Source organism: Macrobrachium rosenbergii, unplaced genomic scaffold (genome assembly GCF_040412425.1).
Source record: "Macrobrachium rosenbergii isolate ZJJX-2024 unplaced genomic scaffold, ASM4041242v1 13890, whole genome shotgun sequence".
Lineage (NCBI taxonomy): Eukaryota > Metazoa > Arthropoda > Malacostraca > Decapoda > Palaemonidae > Macrobrachium > Macrobrachium rosenbergii.
The window spans coordinates 114,380-134,458 of NW_027100720.1; the positions used below are offsets into that span (position 1 = coordinate 114,380).

A 20,079-nucleotide genomic window follows, 5' to 3' on the forward strand; every position below is an offset into this window, starting at 1 on the left:
TTAAGTGTGGATCAACACCTATGGTATTAAAGGAGAGTGCAGGCACAGCTTGCCAAGCTGTGGCTGTTATGACTATGCCAATATGGCTGGAGGTGCTAGTGGTTCAAGCATAATTGAATCATGCTGTTCATGATATATTTTTTTCTTAAGGCTATGTTATGACCAATATAGCTTTAGGTGTTAGTGGTTCAATCATAATTGAATCATGCTGTTCATAATGTAATATTTTTCCTCAAGTCATTTTGTATCATATTTGATTTAGCCAGATGTCTGACCCATGGATATTATTAGATAAACACACGACTTGTCCCTATTTGTACAAATATGGTAAAGGACGTCTTATTTTAAAGATATCTGATTACAGCCACCAGCATAAACATTAAAGAAATGCTGTTTAGGCTTAGTTTCATGAGTAGCCGAGGTTTTATAATTGTTGTGTATTACTAACTAAGATAATAATAATTTTCTTTACAGCAAACTGTTTTTAGATGGCTCTGCCAAAGCTAAGGATTTTAATACTAGACTTTTGACACTTGTTTAAAATTTCTCTCTCTCTCTCTCTCTCTCTCTCTCTCTCTCTCTCTCTCTCTCTCTCTCTCTCTCTCTCTCTCTCTCTCTCTCTCTCTCTCTCTCTCTCTCTCTCTCTCTCAGTAAGAACATCCCCTTCAAGATGCTTCTCTCTCTCTCACTCACTCTTTCTACCTGGTTCAAGAACATCCCCTTTAAGGGGCCCCCAATTTAAGGTTCCTATCAGTAGCCCCCTGCCCTCATTCTTGATGTGTTAGTAAACAAGTTATAGCCCTCTTCAATACCTTCAGTATTAAGCTTCTAATTCCCTGAATCCTCATCTTGTCCAGGAACTCTGGCCCTCTGGGTCCTACCAGTGGACACAACAAAGTCCTTCTTGTGAAGATCCTAAACCTTTTTACTATGCTCTTAAGATATTATGCTCCTGCAATCTTATTCATTTCTCCATAGCTTCGTCTAATTTTTCTCTCTTTATTGTATCTCCTGATATCTTTATAGACAAAGTTTGATAGTGCTTTGAAATGAGTTCAAATAATGTGTTAATTATATAGAAAACATGCAGAAGTGTTGAGATAACGGACATGCATTGAATACTGAAGTATGTTTTTGTTTTCCAGGTATGTATGAAGAGGACAGTTTCACCATCAAGACCAACCACTCTTCACTAGAAATGACACGTTGCAGATTTGATAGAATCCAGCAGAAGGAATATAAGAATTTGTTTTTCAAGACATACCCTTCAAGTTCGATGTGCATTGAAAGAGGGATATTTTGACTGCAAATCTATCTGGAGGGTGGAAATCTTTCATAGTGTGGCCTGAAAGAGTGTTTTATTGCATATGTGGGTAACCGTTAACTCTCTCTCCAGAAAGGCAGTGTCAGAAAGGAATATCTCAAAAAAACTGTTCCATTTGACCAGTTTTCTTAAATATCATGCAGTTCCATCTTCAGCTGGTAACTCCCTTAAGATTTATAGACTACACTTCTTGCTTTCAAGTGACTGTTTGTGCTTGTGAAAGTAAAAATGTCCGCCTTAAAGTAACAAAGGAGAAGTTATGATCTAATGTAAATTTGCATTTTTAAGTTTTGCAAGGGAATAGTTGAACTGGTATACAGTGCATAAGTTGCTATAGAAAACTACTATCGTCAGTTTTGTTGCCAGGAACTTTTAACTTAAGATTTTTTTTTTTTTTTTTTTTTTTTTTTTGTCAAAATAAAAATTGCGTTTGTGTTTGTAAATGAAAACAAACCTCAAAATCAAGAAGGTAAGCGATTGGGAGAGAGAGAGAGAGAGAGTGGGGAACCTTTCCCCATTTGGAAATCCTTAACAGTATTTTGTTTTGATGAAGTTTTGTAGTTCAATATCAGGTTTTTGTCAACGATTGATGGCTTCGTTGTCTATTTACTTAAGGGCCAGACAAAACAGGGTTTGTCTTGTATATATACATTCATTGTTCCTCATTATGAGCTGCCCTTCACTTCGTATTGTTGTGATGACTAGTTTCTTGTGATAACTAACTCACTGGTCATTGCTATTTCAGTAGAAACATCCAGTTTCCCCTTTTCAAAGCTGTGATGTTTCTTTCTCAGGTGGCTTTTGTAAGTGAGCAGTTGGGAGATACCTGGCCCTTTGATTTTTATAGGTTTCTCTCTTTCTGTATGGTGTAATCCAGTCCTGGTTCTTTGTTGCTGACATTTCTGGGCTGTTGTTGACAGAATTTCACTCCTTTTGTTTCTTGTGATATCTGACCAAAAGTTAAGAGTTCCAACATGTATATTGTCCTACACTTCATGTTACAAACTTTGTTACGAAATACAGGTGAGGGTTTGTGGCACATTAAACTCTTTGTCTATTCTGAGTCAGTGAAAATATCTGACCTACATCCACCAGGCTCTTGTTTTACTTGGAAGATTCATTTTGCTTTGTGTCCTCTTTAAGAAATTGGATTAACCCTTTCATTTGACAGTTTTTTAACCGTCTAATTTGTTTTCCTGTTCTTTGGCAGTGGTGGTTATTGTTGTGACTTGTGTAGTTTCTTGTAAGTTAGGCTAAACATGTAATTCTGCATTGCTTTATGTCTTTGTAGACATTGAAGCTTCCTTGTTCCTTGTGTTTTTAAGTGATGTGGGTCTTTAAAACTTCCTTTTGTTGTGTTCATAAGGATGGACTTCCATGTATGCTGTAAGTCTACAAGTATAACTTCGTTTCTCTCAGGGTAACAGGTTTTCCTGCTATGTTTGCTTTGAATTTTTTTTGTTGATAGTGCTTTGAAATTTGGCTACAATCACAGTCAAAGACTGTAAATCCTTTAGGATGACTTGACAGTCTTTTGGTTTCCTGTGTTTTTGGTACCTAGGTTTATTTTGTAGCCTTTTCCAAGTCCTTGAGAAGGAAAGAAGCATCCCATTTGTACAAGATTAAGTGTTCCTGCGACTAGGACTAGTTGCCTGAGCATCTTGTCTTGTTACTGTTCCTGCCGGAAATCTGCCAGCAATGGTTCTCTGTAGCTCATTGACCCAGGGACTTGAAAGTTGCTACCTTTCTGCTGTTCAGGAACGTCCAGAATTGGGTAGTTAGTTGAGTTTAAAGTGTTTGGCTAATTGAGAATGTTTTGATGTCTTTGAATCCGTTTGTGGTTGGCTGATTTTATTTTCCATTTGCTGTCCTCTCTTTATTGTGCAAAGCTTAGAATATTTGGTAGTTGTCTTTTTGCCAAGACTTTCCATATAGGTCTGTGGCCCTTTTAGCTATTCTGCAAAAGTTTCCTGGTGATAGCAAGTGTAGAGCTTTGTTGAATGGCCAGATTATTTTGGGGTGTTCCATCTGTCTTGAGATTGATGGGCCATGAACTCGCCAATTTCTCATGGGCATGATATTTTAAGAGTGCCACACAACTGGAGTCAAGTGCAGTGTAGGCTACACTAGCCACTGTACTTTTGTGTATCATACCTCGTTTCGTCCTGTGGTCTTTGTCCTAGGTAGGTTTCAGTGAGCATTGTTGTTCTGTGAGTGTTCTGTGCTCATGTTTTCATAAGGCAACAAAGTATAGGGGTTTTCCCTCTCTTCAGAAACCAGGTACATAATAGAACGAGATGGTTTTTTGTAACTGCCTTCTACTAGAGCTTGGAAAGCTCTCCATCTTCTGACTTGATCTTGGATTACCATTTCTTTGACCTACACTTTGTGGTAGGTATGGGCTCCATTGCTTTTGCCCACGTCAGATGTCCTGTCCAGTCCAGACCTTCCTTCAGGGCGTATGTCATCAAGAAGGACTGATGTATGGTACCAAAAGATGGCATATTTACTGCCAAAGAGTGCCCCTGTGTCTGACATGTGTTAACAATCAGCTTGATTTTGTTGTGTTCAAGAATCTGCTTCTTGAGGAGGATGTTTCCCAGAGCAAAACTCACATTGCTGCAGGATATTGTTGGGACAGAAGCCTTTCCTACACAGTATGGATTGAAACTGCATCTTTTAGATGATGTTTGTGGCACCATTATGCCGAACCGCCTGGTCTTTTTGCATTGGGCTATATTCCTTGATGTGCTCAAGCAATTTTTAGTGGCTTTTGCTTGGTAGGCACCACGCTTTCTTGTCTAGCTTGTTCTTGAATGCAGCTATTGGCATTCTTCAGAGATATTTTGTTGACACCAGTTCTGTTCAAGTTACCCCAGTTCTTCCTAACCGAAGTATACCTTGGATACCACAGGTTTCACTGGTAAAACTACTGGAAATGAGTTAGATTTGGTGCCAAGATTGGCAGAAAAAGATATTTTTGAAGCTGTGGCGTTTATGCAATTTTGAAACATGGTTGGTTTGCAAGACACACTCGTTTCATCTGTCTAGTTTTGTCAGTTTCACTTTGTGATAATTACAGGTGAAAAATCACCGATCAGAGGGCTGTCACTATAAATCATAAAATTGCGATTGAGATAAAACAGTACCGAGGTCAAAGACGAAAGATAAGTTCTCCTACAAAGGTCAAAGATGACTTGCTGGGAGAAAAATTCCCTCTATCAGGGTACAAAGCTGAATAAAGCAGTTCACATTAAAGTACTAAAGACTTAAGTAAGAATAATAAGCCAAGTAAAAGATTGGCATATGAAAGAAAACTAAGTAATAGAAAGATAAACTAAAACGTTGTAGATGAAAGTAAACTTTAGGCCTATAAGGCAGACTATAAGCCATAAAGATGGCGGCTGTAGCATGTGAAGCATTTGGAAGAAAAAGTCAAAGGTAAAGGTAAATAAATAAATGAAAAAAATGGCCCATTAGAAGGGCATAAACTTATAGATCTGACTTTGGGTACAATGGAAAAAAATTAGATGACGTCATAGTTGTGACGTCACTGCATGCAGCTAAAGTTACTGTCAGTGATTACGTCATAGTTGTGACGTCACTGCATGCAGGTAATGGTAATGAAGTGTCGTTGGTCATAAAGTTGTGACGTCACTGCATATAGCTAAAGGTATTGTCGAGAAATTGATGACGTCATAGTTGTGACGTCACTGCATGCTGAGGTCTAGGTATATATTCAATGAAAAGGGTAACCCTTTTCACATGACGTCATAGGTGATGTAAGCATTCTTGTGTAAACATTGTAGGTCTATGATAGAGGAAATAAAAACTAACAGGTAATCGGACGTTCTTTTATTCAAACCCTGAATAAATTAACTAGACATATTGGGGAGAATACTCGTGATAATGAAAAATACTTTTTTTTTTTTTTACTCCTTGGAGCCAGCATTGCAATGCCCCGAAGGGAGAGAGAGAGAGAGAGAGAGCGCCCTCAGCTGGAGGTAATGAAACCAGCCGGTTACCAACTTTGAAGCCGACCCAAAGGGCTTAAGTTTTCTAAGCTGACAACAGCTGATTGCCGAGATGGGACGAAGAGTCTCGTATAGACTTCCCTCGTGCTTTCCAAGATGTCTGCCAGTTTTCTAGACCATCTCAGATGTCAGAGAATGATGTTTAAGTACAGTAAGCCTAAGGTGGGCGTGGCAATGCTACCAAGACACGCCTAAGCTTACGTTTACTCTCATGGCTGTATTTTCGTACTTAGACAAATGCTTGGTTGACCTGGAGTGTCTTAAGAAACAAGGCGTGAAATTCCCGTATGCTTAAACCACCAGCATTTCGTCCAGAGGTATAATGGCCCACCCACCAAAAAATTTCCTAAGTCCAGTTCCTCTATGGATGACTTGCAAGAATATCTACGAGGTGTAAACGTACATTTTGTCATTCTGGTCTCCGTTTTCGTTAAGGTTTCGAGTCTTTAAGAGTTTCTCTCGCGTCTTCTTATAGAAAATGAGTCTTTTAGTATCTTTGAACCTCATAGAAAACAGAACCTCGAACGTCTTAGCCATCTGACATTGACTTAGTACCTGACAGAATTTTTGACTTTGAGAGCTGCAGAGGACGATTTACTTGTAAATATTAATTGATAAGGCTAATTTAATCCTTATTTTCATCAATATTTATATATAAAACTGACTTCATTCTTTTCAATACGGATTTGACTGAAAGAACTTAACACATTTCAAGGGTCTCACACAGCCTGTCACCCTGGCATATTTGAGCAATTTGACGTCAAGTTTGATATCAAAATGTCAGTAATGGTGGCCAAATTGAAGTCTAATCATGAATTAAATCATGACACTTCAATTTAGCCACAAATATTGTCATTTTGATGTCAAATCTGACGGCAAAAAGCTGGAATATGTCAGGATATAAGGTCCTGTAACACCCCATCTGATGTAGATATGCTCTATAAGAGTGACTTTTTTTTTTTATTTCTTAAGCTAGTTCTATTTAGATGAATTTTTTAGTACTGAAATTATCCCAATTTTACTTCATATTTTTATCAATACTGTGGATTTCATTCCTTCAAATACCTTTGCCTGACCAACTTTTTCCATGTGAATGTGATGATACAATGCATTTAATTATAACTTGTAAAGCACCATGTTCCATATGATGGGCATTTTTTATTTACTGAAATTTACACATTAAATCATTTTATGTATTGTATTTTTACATGGTTTTTGGTGATTAGTTTCAATCGCTCTTAAACTCGCATATCTGCTGCAACCTCTTCTTTTATACATTTTACTTCTTTACATTTTCAATGAAAAATTTAGCTTTATTTTAAACGTTTCAGCTGCATTCTTTAGGCTTAGCCTAGTAACTGGATATGCACACTATTGAATTATTCAGAACTGAATTTCTAAGTAACTTCAGATTCAAGACTTTGAAAGTTATATGCTTATTTGGTGCTATTTTCAGTTTACATGATATTTTCATCTAAAAGATTCATTCTAAAAGTATAGAATATTCATTTACACTCCCACACGTCATTACGAGCAAGTGAATTTTACAGGAATTTCACAAATAAACCAAACAAAAGCTAATTAACTTTATTTTACTTCAAATGACAAGTCATCCTCTTGTCCATGTTACAACAAAAGCAATTAATTACACCAAGACACATACAGTCCCCCCAAAAGCAGACAAGTGACCCAAACTCCTTCAGGTGGAACAAGAGCGCCTTGAGGCACTCCCACCACTTCGTCTTATAGGCCTAACGACACCATTCAATGTAAGTGATTGAGTCAGGTAAATGGTCGGAGACGTGCAAAGCTAATGTCCTCCTGCCCCGTTCTTCCTCCCCCAGCAGGACAGCAGGTCGGACTAACGTCAGCCTTCACCGTACACGTGGACCACCAGGCCAGTTTAGGTTCTGTGTGATACGCCTTACAAAAATCCATCCCATTGCCAGGTGATTAGGGAGGAATGTCCAGTTGCTAATTGGGACATTCCTTTGGGTGATTTGAAGTTAGGATGTCTTCTCAAATCTTTCTGCTTTCAGTTTTTACAAGTCTTTGAATGGCAGCTTGGTACTGATTATCAGAACAGGAATGAACATCACGAAAAATCGTTTTATATAGCTCACCAAATTACTGACAGTAAAAATAACTTTTTTTATGCTTACCAGAATAGGGTAACATGGCCAAAACTTGCCTAAAAATGAAAACTGCTGTTTAATATTCACATTAATATATTAAAATTATTGTTTCACATACTAGAACTGGGCAACAAGTTACTAAAACTGCAAAATTTATTGGTCTTCAGTACAGGGATACAGAATAATGGGCACTGTCTTTTATAAGGACCATTATGGAAGAGCTACCATTGCTACAGTCATGACCAACGAATGAATATTGCTCAGGAAAAACTTCATGGTAAGTTTACTGCTCTTTATTTTGACCATTATACTTCAAGATCTGCCTTTAAAATGATAATACCAAACTACAAGTTCCAGTAACTTGTTTTTTGTCAGGTCTGAACACACTTTGAATCTCGACCTTATGTCTTATTCTGGACAAAGTAGTCATCCTTTATATCCAAAATTTTCGAGAGAATATTAAACTCTATGCATATCAGTACTTTTAGATAAAAAAACACTCCAAAACTGATAGCTTCTGTGCCTAAAAAACTACAGTTTCTTGGTAAAAAACAAACTCTCCCTAACTGACATACTTTGTAGCCAAAGATCTCAATTGAGACAACTTCTTTTTATACAAACATCACACTCTAGGTAAAAAAGAAAAAGACTTTCATGGGCAGAAAACTGACAAATAAGCCCTGTCAAGTAAAGAATTCACAAGTCTCCACTCTCTGGGCAAAATCAACTGACTCCCAAGCCGACAAACTTTGCAGGCCTAAGAACGCCACTTTCTGGGCAAAATCAACTCTGGCTCCCAAACTGACAAACTTGGCAGGCCTAAAAATGCCATGTTTTAGGCAAAATCAACTCTGGCTCCAAGACTGACAAACTTTGCAGGCCTGTAAACTCCCTTTCTGGGCAAAATCAACTCTGGCTCCCAGACTGACAAACTTTGCAGGCCTATAAACACCACTTTCTGGGCAAAATCAACTCTGGCCCCCAAACTGACAAACTTTTGCAAGGAAAACAATAAAACTGATACCTGGGTGGAAAATGCATCCCATTTTTTCAAGCAAAAATCTAAATCCAATAATTCCCAGTCAAAACAAAACCCTCCCTTGAACCAGCAGCCTTTCACAAAACCATCCACAAACTAACACTTTTTCTAAAAAAAAAAAAAAACTTTCCCAAAGTAACACACTTTAGGCAAAGAACTCTATCAACTGACACATGCCAGCTGCCCCACTCCAGATGTCAAAAGGCACCTCCCCAGGGCGAAAAAGAAATCACTGGCTCTGTATCATGATCAGTTACTGCCAGCACTGTGGGGTCTGAGGTGGGAAGGTGAGACCAACATTCTTTGGAAGCTTGAATTTTTAAGTCAATGGCCCCTTTGGTGTGCTTGTTCCATGTGAATAGGTTTCATTTACCGAATAATAATAATAATTTCTAAGCAAAATGAGCCTCACCCAAACTAAATTCCAAAACTAACACTTCCTAGGTAGAAAAACTTTCAAAAACTAACAGAATGGACAAAAATCACTCCCAATTACCACATTTTCTGTGCAACAACCTATCTAGTGAAAATTCCTAGGTAAGACTAACACTTTTTTATAAAAAGTGTCCTCCAAAATACAAATTTCAGGCAAAACCTCTCCCAAACAGACACCCATTCCAGGCAAAAAAAAAAAAACTTTTGAAATGACCCACTTTTTGGTGGAAAACTTCCTGAGCATAGAGTTCATGAAACATAAAGACATTTTGAGCAAGTGACTTGTGACGCCTAAGGAGAACTCTCAGACTAATAGACATTCTAAGTCTAAACAAAAACTCTCCCCACCAGAATGTACCAGACTTCTTTCACAAAAACCAGGGAAAAAAACAAACAAACTCAAACAGACATAAAAAAAAATCAAAAAAATAACAAAAAAAAAGAACCAAACATCAACTAACACAAAAAACATACACCTACTAACAAAAATAATAACAGACTTTTAAAAAAACTCAGGGTGACCCAAAATCCTCATTACATCACTTTCTGTTGCCCATCAAGAAAATCACTGAAGACAAAACTACTTTTTTCTGAAGGGTCAAAAATTCCAAGAAAAAACCAACATTCTAAAAATTTTCAAAAGTCAATGGCCCTTTAAGTGTGCTTGTTCCATGTGAATAGGTTTCATTTACCAAATAATAAAATAATTTACAAAATAAACAAACTACCTAACTAAAACTAAAATTATAGGTAAAATTTCAAGAACTAACACAATGGACAAAAAAACTCCCAAACCACATTTTCTCTTGAAAAAACCTATCCTCATCTAGTGAAAAAATTCTAGGTAAGACTAACACTTTTTGGCAAAAGTGTCCTCCAAAATATACAAATTTCAGGCAAAACCTCTCCCAAACAGACACCCATTCCAGGCAAAAAAAAGGAAAAAACTTTGAAATGACCCACTTTTGGGCAAAACTTCCTGAGCAAAAAGTTCATGAAACATAAAGACATTTTGAGCAAGTGACTTGTGATGCCTAAGGAGAACTCTCAGACTAATAGACATTCTAATCAAAACTCTCCCAACACCAGAATGTATACAGTACTTCTTGGCAGGGAAAAATGCAAAAACTAAAGACTTACTTTGAAAAAAAAAAAAATCAAAACAAACAGCAGACCAAAAAACCAGAAAAACAGACTTTCTTGCCCCCCAGAAACTTTCTTGCCCAAAAAATCACGAACTACTAAATTTTCTAGCCCCCAAAAATTCCAACTAACAGACACAACTTTCTGTATAAAAAAATACAGACTAGCAAGACTAACAGGCTACCAACAAAAATTACAAAATAACAGACCTACTAACAAAAATTATAACAGACATTTTAGGCAAAAACTCACAAACCCAGACATCTTGAACTCCTCATTATTAAAGTTAACAGATTTTGTGAAGGCAAAACCATCAAAATTAACAGACTTCCTGAAGACAAAACAACTGCAGACTAACAGACTACATGAAGGTAAAAGCAATCAGACATTGTAAATAAAATTCTATCACAGACAGCAAAATTAGTTAAATAAAATATCACACAGACTAGTGTGCAATCTAAAACCAAGTGTATTACAAACCAAGAGACCACCGGAGTGAAAAAAATATCAAAAGCAGACTTCCTGAAAGCAGATTATCCTGAAGAATCAGATTTTCTCGGACTAATTTTCAGAGTTTGACTTTCTTAAAAACATAACTCTTTAAACTTCTTTCAAGCAAAAACACAACAAACAAAAATGTAAAGGTTTCAAACTTCTAAACTAAAAAGTGTCAAAATCAACAAACTTTTATCAACTAAAAATGTAAACCAAATTTCAAAGCACAGACTAAAACCCTAATTGATCTTGAACCAAAATCATTTTCCCAAATCCAAAACTTTTATCAAAACTAAGACACTTCCAAAGCTACATGATATCATGCTAGACTCTCAGTGGTGTTTCACAAATGTATTGATTATATGAAGTAATATTAAATTTGTGTAACTGAAGAATTGAAGAAGTTGGATAGCCAAGTAGGATGTGTTTTGTCATTATTAATCAATTTTCAGTAAGGGTATTTTGAGTAGCTGCTTGAACTTCATGTTATTTGTTAGTTATTTTGGTTTAACTTGAGCCTTTTCAAGCCTGGAAAAAACAATCTTTGGTCATGAAAGTTTTATTATCTATTTTTTTAAATAATAAGAAAAATATCTATTTTTTTTTTAATATTATCAATATGCATTCTGCCTGTTAGTACTGTAGTTGAGTTCAGTGTACTGTAGTACCATATTGCAATTGCAGCAATGCACAAATCTTTTGAATTAAATCAGAAAAAGTACATTTGTAGGTAAGTGGGTTGGCTTTTCAGTAAATTTGAGTGTTCCTTTTAATATGAATCGAGAATGAATTTTCATTCTTGTAGTTTAAAAGGTGTATTACGAGTCTTATTGTAAGTTTAGGTCAAGCTAACCACGTAGAAAGCTGACTGAGTGATTAAGGCTATTTTGTTTAAAAGTCTCTGTTGGTATCAGTTGCAAAATCTCAGGAGGAGTTCAGTTGGGCTTAGACATTATAACCAAAGGCCAAGTCCACATTACATTTTACTGTCAAAAGCCAAGCAGGAAGTTCAGAAGCGAATAAAAGGCTATAGACACTGACAGACTTTACCAAAGGATTTAACAGTGTTAGACAATCGTATGAGTCCATTGCAAGTTCACAATGCTGGAATGAATCACAAGAATTTCTTAGTAGCCTTTAGAGCTTTATACGTAAATGAACCTAATGTTTAGTAGTATCTATTTAGGATTGACTCCTGACGTATTCACATGCCATATCAGCCTAATCTGGGATAGTTAAACTGGTGTACTTGGGAAGTTTACCTAAAGGATCATAACAAACCTTTGAGAAGGACAACACTGATGATCTTGTACCTGAAGTTGCACTCCGGTTGTTAACCTCCTGTAAATTTAATATTTTTTTACACTTATGAACTCTGCCTCCTTGGTTTTCTTTAGGCCTAGACTTAGTTTCGCCAGATACAGAAAAAGATGGTGTCACCATGTAACGCTCTAAGATATGTTAAAATTTTTGGCCTATAACTTCAAAGTAATTCGGTTTTTTGTTTTCATTTTTCAAAAATGACTATATTTTCAATAAAGAATTTACAATGCTTTAAGATATGTTGCTCCTCAGGCCTGTAGGTTCAAAATTTGTAATTTTTTGGTCTTTATTTTTCAAGAATAACTATGTTTTCAATAAAGAATTTATAATGCTTTAAGATATGTTGCTCCTCAGGCCTATAGGTTCAAAATTGTTCATTTTCAGTCTTTATTTTTCACAGACAGCTTTATATCTTGTCGTAGGACTGCATTGAGATGGGTAGGATAGGGTCTGTTGATGTCTGTGGCCTCTTTATAAAGTCTTGCTTTTAAACTTAATGGTCTGTTTCTGACAGTTAAATGTAATGTGGATTTAGCCTTAACTTAAATAACAGTTAAAAGTTTTTAGACATTAATTCAGTATTTTCAGCTCATGAATTTATTTTACAAAGCTTCTGGCCTACAATTCTTTCAATTTGTCGTATTTATTGCTTAGTAGAGCAACATTTTATATTGAAAACACTCAGATTTATAAGGACCTTGTTTTATGAAATAATAGAAATTGTACAAGCCTTTAACAGTCAATGAATTTGGCCATTACTGCTCGATGGTACATCTCTAAAGTGATTTACATATGGTTGTTGTACATTTGAAAAAGATTTCTTGTATGTAGTTTGATTATTGTTAAAGAGAACTTTTTATTATAAGTCTTCAGTTCTTTTGGCATAAACATGGACTTCCATATTCAACTCTTGAGCAAGTAAATTTTGTTTTATTTACAATTTAGCAAGGAAGGCTTAACATATTACTATGTATTGACGCAGTGCAGTAATACGGTGAGTTAGGGTATGTAATAGGAAGATATTTTAAAATGTCTTATGTATTTTTACTTGTAGAAATTTAGTACTGCATAGAGTATACAAAATAAAGTACAAACTTTATTGATAAATTATATATTTTTACTCATATTTTATATAGATTTAGTATGAAATATACAAAGTGAAATCACATGCTTTCTTTAGGCAACATTTTGAAGTTAGGTCTAAAGTTTGTTTGAATTGTTTTCCAGAGTACTTTATAAAAACATCTCAGGTAGACAATTTTTCATAGGTGAAATAAGTATAGTACAGATAAATGAACTACTTGAAATCAAGATCTATAGAAACATTTAAGTCTGACAAATCCTGAGTTTCAATCAAAATGATTCAATATAGCTAAATGAGCAGTTTTTCAAAAGTATTGATAGATCATCAAAGAAAATGTTAAAGTAAATGAAATTTTATCATTTGAAGCCTACACTATATTGTCATAGGTGAACGATAAAAAATAGTTTAAAGATAATTTAAGATAATCATCAAAGATAATTCGAAAGAATCTTGCAACAGGATTAAATGTGGTCCCATGTTTATGCCAAAAGGAAATCCATGTTGTAAAGTTGACATTGCTGTCAATAATTAATTAATGATTGTAAAGTTGAAGTTCTCTTCCAGACGTAGTGTAGATTAACTGGAAATGTTTATAAATAAATAAAGGCCTGTGTGCCAACACCCAAAGGGGCTGATCTTGTAAGACTTGCACTGGTGCTAATTGAGTCTCTTAACCATTGCTCTGTTACCAGAGGCCTTAGGCCTATAGGAGCCAAAAGCCCAGAATGATCATTGTGGTTTAGTGTCAGTTTTCTCTGAATGGAAATGATAATTGCATGACAGCTTTGTAAGGTTGTATTTTGGCAATTCTGAACAATCTTCCAGTTGGTCAGTATTGACAGGAATAGGCCTATAAAATCAGTTTCAAAAGAATGCAGAGATGGCTAGCTTAAGATTGTGTTACTGACATTTATGTGTCTTGCTTGTAAAGTGTTTTGTTACTTAGATTGGTGTGTAAATCTCAGAGGTGTTTTGTCAAGGGACCAACGATAATTAAGACACAGGAGAACTGAAGATAAATCTTGAGTCACAGTTGTAACTTGCCCACCTGGGTCAATTTTCAATTTTTGTTTAGTTAATTTAGTTTTAAATGACTGGGATTAAGGAGCACAGGATTAAGATTTAGTGAGGTTTTAAACTCTTTCCCGTAGTCCAAGACCATTTTTAGCATTGATGTTTTCAGTCCCTTTGAAGGACTTCTGCCACAAATGTCGGTTCCATACTTCCATTCTGACAGCCATGTAAGAGTCCTGTACATGAAAAGTGTTGTTTTAAAACATGAGTATTTTATAGAACTTAAGTAACTTTACCATGCAAAGTGAAAGCTTCTTTCTATATCAGATGTATTTCAGAAGTCATTAGTTTTTTATGTATAACCTGATTTCTATAGTGAATGCATAAACAAAATGGTTAGTCTAGTTTTTATGAAGATGGAATATTCAGAAATGTTAAATAATCAGCCATAGATCTTCCACATAGCTTTGAGAATAAATGTATTTAGGTAAACTTGATACATTCTGCTTTTAAGATGCATAACTCACCAAAATATGAAATATATTTCAAATATGACCTTGTTGGTAATCATTCCTGTATTTATAACTAAATAAATTGATTACCAGGAGATATTTCTGTGATGTTTGTAATCTGTCTGTATTGATTTGATCTGAAGTTGAAAAATTTTAATGTGTGCTCAATTAGACTTGAAGAGTTTCATAGTACTGTATTGATTTGTGATGAGAATGGAGTAAGTAACTTTTAAAATATATTTATGACATTGCATCTGTTGAAACTTTGAAAAGCAGAAAGAGTGTGAATGTAAATGTCATTAATTATAGGGACATTTTCAGTTTATAATTGTACCATTGTCCCATTAAGGAAAGGACGAGTTTTGAAACAGTTTGTTACACTCAGGCTACTGTGAAACTTTCTAGAAGGAAGTATCACCTTTGTACATGTCCAAGTTTTTGCACGTTTTGTTTCTTGTTTTCAGCAGTTGGCCGATGGAGAGTGCACATGCAAATGGTTGTGCCATTTCACCAAGAAATGGTGTGCAGCAACCTTTTCGTTTTATTAAATTGTCTGTGTGTATAGTTACTCTGCTAATCTGCATCGAAAGGGTTAAAACAAAATGGCCATTATCTGAAATAGGTTGGTGGTTCCTGTACTAAAAGTTAAGTTACCATTTACTGTTTTGAATAGAGGAAATATTTTTATATAGAAATTATTGTCTTGACCTATATAAACATCCCAGAAAGTTTTATATTGTCACTGGTGCATATTTAGATGTTTCTGAGGATAGGAGATGAGGTTTGTCAGGTGGACTTTTTCAAAAGCTGATGTCGTTTACAAAAAATTTCACAGGACTTTTTGGAAGTTGTGGTTGTAGCCAAGTGTTGTGGTCTCATATTCCCAAGTCTCAATCATTTGTTTTCAATATTCCATCGTCTTATCATACAGGCATTCAGTTTTAATGGCTCATCTTAGAGAATTGTAGTGTTTTTCAGTAAACCAGATTCTCTTTGGATTGAGGACTCTTGTTTCTCTTTTTATAAGTTTAGACACTTGTCTCTCCTTTTCTGCAGACTTTGTTACTGTTAGATGAAGCCTGACAGACTTTAAAATCAAAGCCTGGTGCTCTTGGAAACTTGTTCCTCATAGTTTAAGCCTGAAAGACTGACAGACTCATAAATGAAAGCCTGAAGTTCTTGGAAACTAGAGATGGAACTTGAGTTGTTGCTTAGTTCTTTCAAAATATAAAAAAAATGTGCTATGGAAGCCTGTAAGCTAGGCTGTGCTTCAGGGTAGAATTATAAAATGACAATTTTCTGTTATAGTTTAGGCTTTTTAAGGCTTTCTTTATGAATTTCAGCAGGTTTTAGATTTTCTGTATGAATTTCAACTGGTTTTAGACTTTCCTTATGAATTTCAGGTGTTTTTAAGCATTCTTTAGGAATTACAGCTATTTTAGGCTATGAATTTCAGCCGTAGTTAACACTTAGGAATTCCAGCCATTCTAAACTATGAATTTCAACTATTTTTGAGACTATGAATTTCAGCAGGTTTAAATCTTAGGAAGTTAGTACGAAAAGAATTTCCGGATAATAACAAAATAGATCTTTATCTTCTCTAACCTAGGGCTGAATTGGGATTGATATTATGATAACAATTAACAATTTCTAGTCAGATTGTCATGTAAGACTGCTAAAATATAATTAGTAACACAGATGTTCATATTATAATTATTATAATTAGATAGTAATTCAAAATGACCACTTTGTCATATTGCTAGACTCGCAGGCTCAGCTGAAGGATTTGTTCATAAAATAGTGTTTGAAAATAAAACACTGTAAAGTTAGAGAGTTTAAGATTGCTTAGTGACTAGGGACCAGAGTCGGAAAAGTCTTCGAAAAGTTAATAGGCCTTAGAAAGTCATTCAAAAAGAGAAACTAAGTCTATAAAAGTCTATAGGAGAGGAGAGATTGGAAGAAATCGGTCCATGCCTAATCTCGCAAAGAAAACAAATGTAAAAAATGTTTAACTGTTGTTATTACAATGACGTATATAAAGAGCTGCCCATAAGTCTCTGTCAAAGAATTTTAAGAGGATAAGTATCTTTTATCCCATTTACTTTAGAGAGGGCATAAGTGTTAGTCACTTAACATTTAGCTGAACATTTTTAAAGTGATAGGTTGCTATAGGCATTCATTCAGTTGTACCTTTTAAGAACGTGTCAGGGCTTGGGATGTTTTCTAAGAACCTGTTGAAACTTCAGACATTTACAAGACCCTATCAGAACTTAAGACATTTTTCAAGAACCTATCAGAACTTCAGATATTTTTCAAGAGCCTATCGGAATTTAAAACATTTTCAAGACCCTGTCAGAACTTGAGATATTTTCTAAGATCTTATCAGAACTTGAGACATGTTTCAAGACCCTATCAGAACTTAAGACATTTTACGAGACCTTAGAACTTGAGACATTTTCTAAGAACTTATCAGAACTTGGGACATTTTTCAAGAACCTATCAGAATTTAAGACATTTTCTAACACTCTAATGGAACTTGAAACATTTTATAAGATCCTATCAGAACTTGGGACATTTTCCAAGGGTCTAACAGAGCTTGGGACATTTTCCAAGACCCTATCAGAACTTAAGACATTTTTCAGGGCTGCATTAGAAATTGAGACATTTTACGGGGGTCGAACAAAACTCAAGACATTTCTCACTAAGAAGGGAAAGGAATTGTCAGAGTTTCATCCATTACTAATGTCTTATGAGGTAGCAGCTCTAACCTAGTGCTAAATGGTAAAAAAACACTATATAGTCATTGTTTTGGTTTAAAGTCAGGGACATATTGAGACCACACAGGATTACTGAGACATTTAATCAATAACTGTTTCATTATCGGTTGAAATCAGGGACATATTGAGACCATGTAGAGTTATTGAGACAATCAGTAATTGTGTCATTATCAGGTTACCTTACCAGTTAGGAAAGTTTTATATGGTATAACTCAACTAATCTCTCATAGTTGTTGAAGAATACAGTGGGCAAATGTTTACTCAAATTATTCTCAGAAGCTGCAATTTTTTCCTAGAAGTTCTGTAACAGCAATTTTGCTGTTTATTTCTGCTGCTGTCAGTACAGAATAAACTTTTTAAGTGTTAAGCTGGGTAGAATATGTACTCAGATTATCTTCTGACACTGCAGTTTTTTCCTCTGTAGTTCTTACAGCAATTTTGCTTCTTCATTTCTGCTGGTAGCTTGTTCATTCTCTCGCTTCTTTCCTCCTCTTAGAATCCAAAGTTTGTGACCAGTGTATCATGTTCCTATCTCAAGGAATGACATCTTCACTTTTTACAACTTAAACAGTCATCGCAGAGTACACTTTCACCTCCTGCGAAGGCTGTAAGGGTGTCTTGCTCCTTTACGGTGGAATCCTATTCCCACTCGCCATTTTGAAGGATTGAGTGTGTCCTCCATTCCGGAACTCACATGAGATTTGTTTCTCTTTGGAGTGGTCTTCATTTTGTTTTCAGAATGATTTAAATTTTGTAAAATATATGAATTTTATACTGATATACCGTAAGTCCATTCTGAATTCTCTCCCCTCATTCTGAAGGATTTATCCAGTACTGTTCACATATATTTTTGCCCTGGATGGACTAAAATCTGAGGGATTTATTTTTACAGTAGTTTACATTTCTATTTCGAATTTGTTTCTTTCTCATCTAAAGGATTTATCTTGTGTTTTTGATCGTAAATCCTGCCTGATTTACCTTCTCTGGAGTGAGATTTATATTGCATTCTAAGGCATTGTTCTGGAGAGATTTATATTGCATTCTGTGTACATTTCCTCTCTGTTTCTGAAGGATTTATACTCTGTTTATGTTCGTAAATCCTGTCTAGATTTACCTTGACTGTGATGAGATTTACATTGCATTCTTGGTACCTTTCTCTCTGTTCTGAAGGATTTATTTAATAATTAATCCTCTGTAAGTCCATTATGAAAATCCCTACATATTAAATCCAGTTTAACAGTTGTCAAAGTATGCCTGAAATAAGTGTAATTTTCTTTAAATCCTTTGTAAATCCTCCATGAATTATTTGTCTTGTCGAAAAAGTCTTGGAGTTCCTGCTTGTTAAATCCAGTTTGAAGTGGCCAAATCTAGCTGAAGCTAAGCTTCCATTTTTATTTTTGTATGGGCACCATTCCCCAATCACTGGGACATACCCCACTTTTGTGTCAATTTCTAATTTCCTTGGGAACCTTTCAGTAAACCTCTATCCTTATTGATTTAGTATCCTTTTATTAAGTGGGAGGTCAGGACCAGTGGTTCCTGACATTTCTGCAGTGTTTCCTGTGGGTGTTACTATCATCAGCTGTTCATTAGACCTTATAGGCCTAGATGCTGAGCGCAAGTTGTGAATCAGGTATCAGCTGATAAGATAGGTCTATTGTTATAGCCTCTGTTCTGGGAAATTCTGTTTCCTGTTCGGTATTTTACAGATATTGTAAGTTTTCTGTGTTTGAAGAGGTTGTTTTGTACCTGTCTCTTCGTAAATAAGAATGAACTTGCTTCTAATGCAAGTTAATAAGGTGTTACGCTTGTTCACGAGTCAGTACAGTTGCCAAGACTGTGTTTATTCAGTTATAATTAAGTACTGAATTATTTTGTCTCTCTCTCTCTCTCTCTCTCTCTCTCTCTCTCTCTCTCTCTTGTAGTCTGTTTCCTCGTTGCAATAAGGGAAGCATTTATTGCATGAACTTCAAATTTCTCCCGAGGAAAGATTTTGCTTTTGATATGGTTATTTGTTAACTCTAGCTCTCTGTAATTTCCTATATACGGTCTGTCTCTCTCCTTATAAGTTATATAGTATATATATCCTATCTAGTAAGGCTTCATCTTGCTTATTATAGGCCTACATATCAGTTGGTGTTTTAATCTGTCAATTTTCCTTGTGTTTTTCCATTTCTCAATCAGGTTTGAAACCCAAGTTGTTTATGCTTGTTTGGGTAAGTTTCATTGGAGTTTGGTGCTCCATTTGGTGGATAAACGTCCTGTCTTGTCATTTTTGTGCTTGGTTCATGAATTAACTAGGTTTTTTAATAGTATCTTTGGTGTATGAAAGATTGTACTTTGGTCAGTACTAGTGGCTGACTTAGTCTTAGTCATCAGAATGAGCACTGACTCTGTTCTTGAACAGTATATATTTATTTTCTGACTTTTTCAGTCCTTTTTGGCATCCAAATTGTTGGTGAATGTTCCTTGAACAATATATATTTCTGTCTTTTTTCAATCCTTTTCAGTGTCCAAATTGTTGATGGAATAGAAAAAGGGACGTTTGGTGAGGTTACCAAATTGTTTCATGCAATTTGCAACAGTCTGATGCCCATTTGTCAGGACAGTTTTTCAGCATTGAATCCCAAATCCAGAAACTCATATGTTAGAACAGATAAAAATTCATTTGCATAATAAGATGATATATATGACAGAAATGTCTATTTTTATATACATATTTAATCAGGAATTGGCACAAGTAGTAGGAAGAGTAATTGGTTAA

General features: G+C 35.3%; 1 long non-coding RNA gene across 8 annotated transcripts in view; it reads left to right on the top strand.

Moving 5' to 3' along the window:
- Positions 1 to 5,158, top strand: part of LOC136837906 (uncharacterized) — a 91,382-nt gene extending 86,224 nt beyond the window's left edge. For all 8 annotated transcript variants that reach the window (XR_010852811.1, XR_010852806.1, XR_010852809.1 and 5 more), the window contains one exon: positions 1,146 to 5,158. This is a non-coding gene — a long non-coding RNA (uncharacterized lncRNA). The remainder of the gene's footprint in view (positions 1 to 1,145) is intronic.
- The last annotated feature ends 14,921 nt before the right edge of the window (positions 5,159 to 20,079 follow it).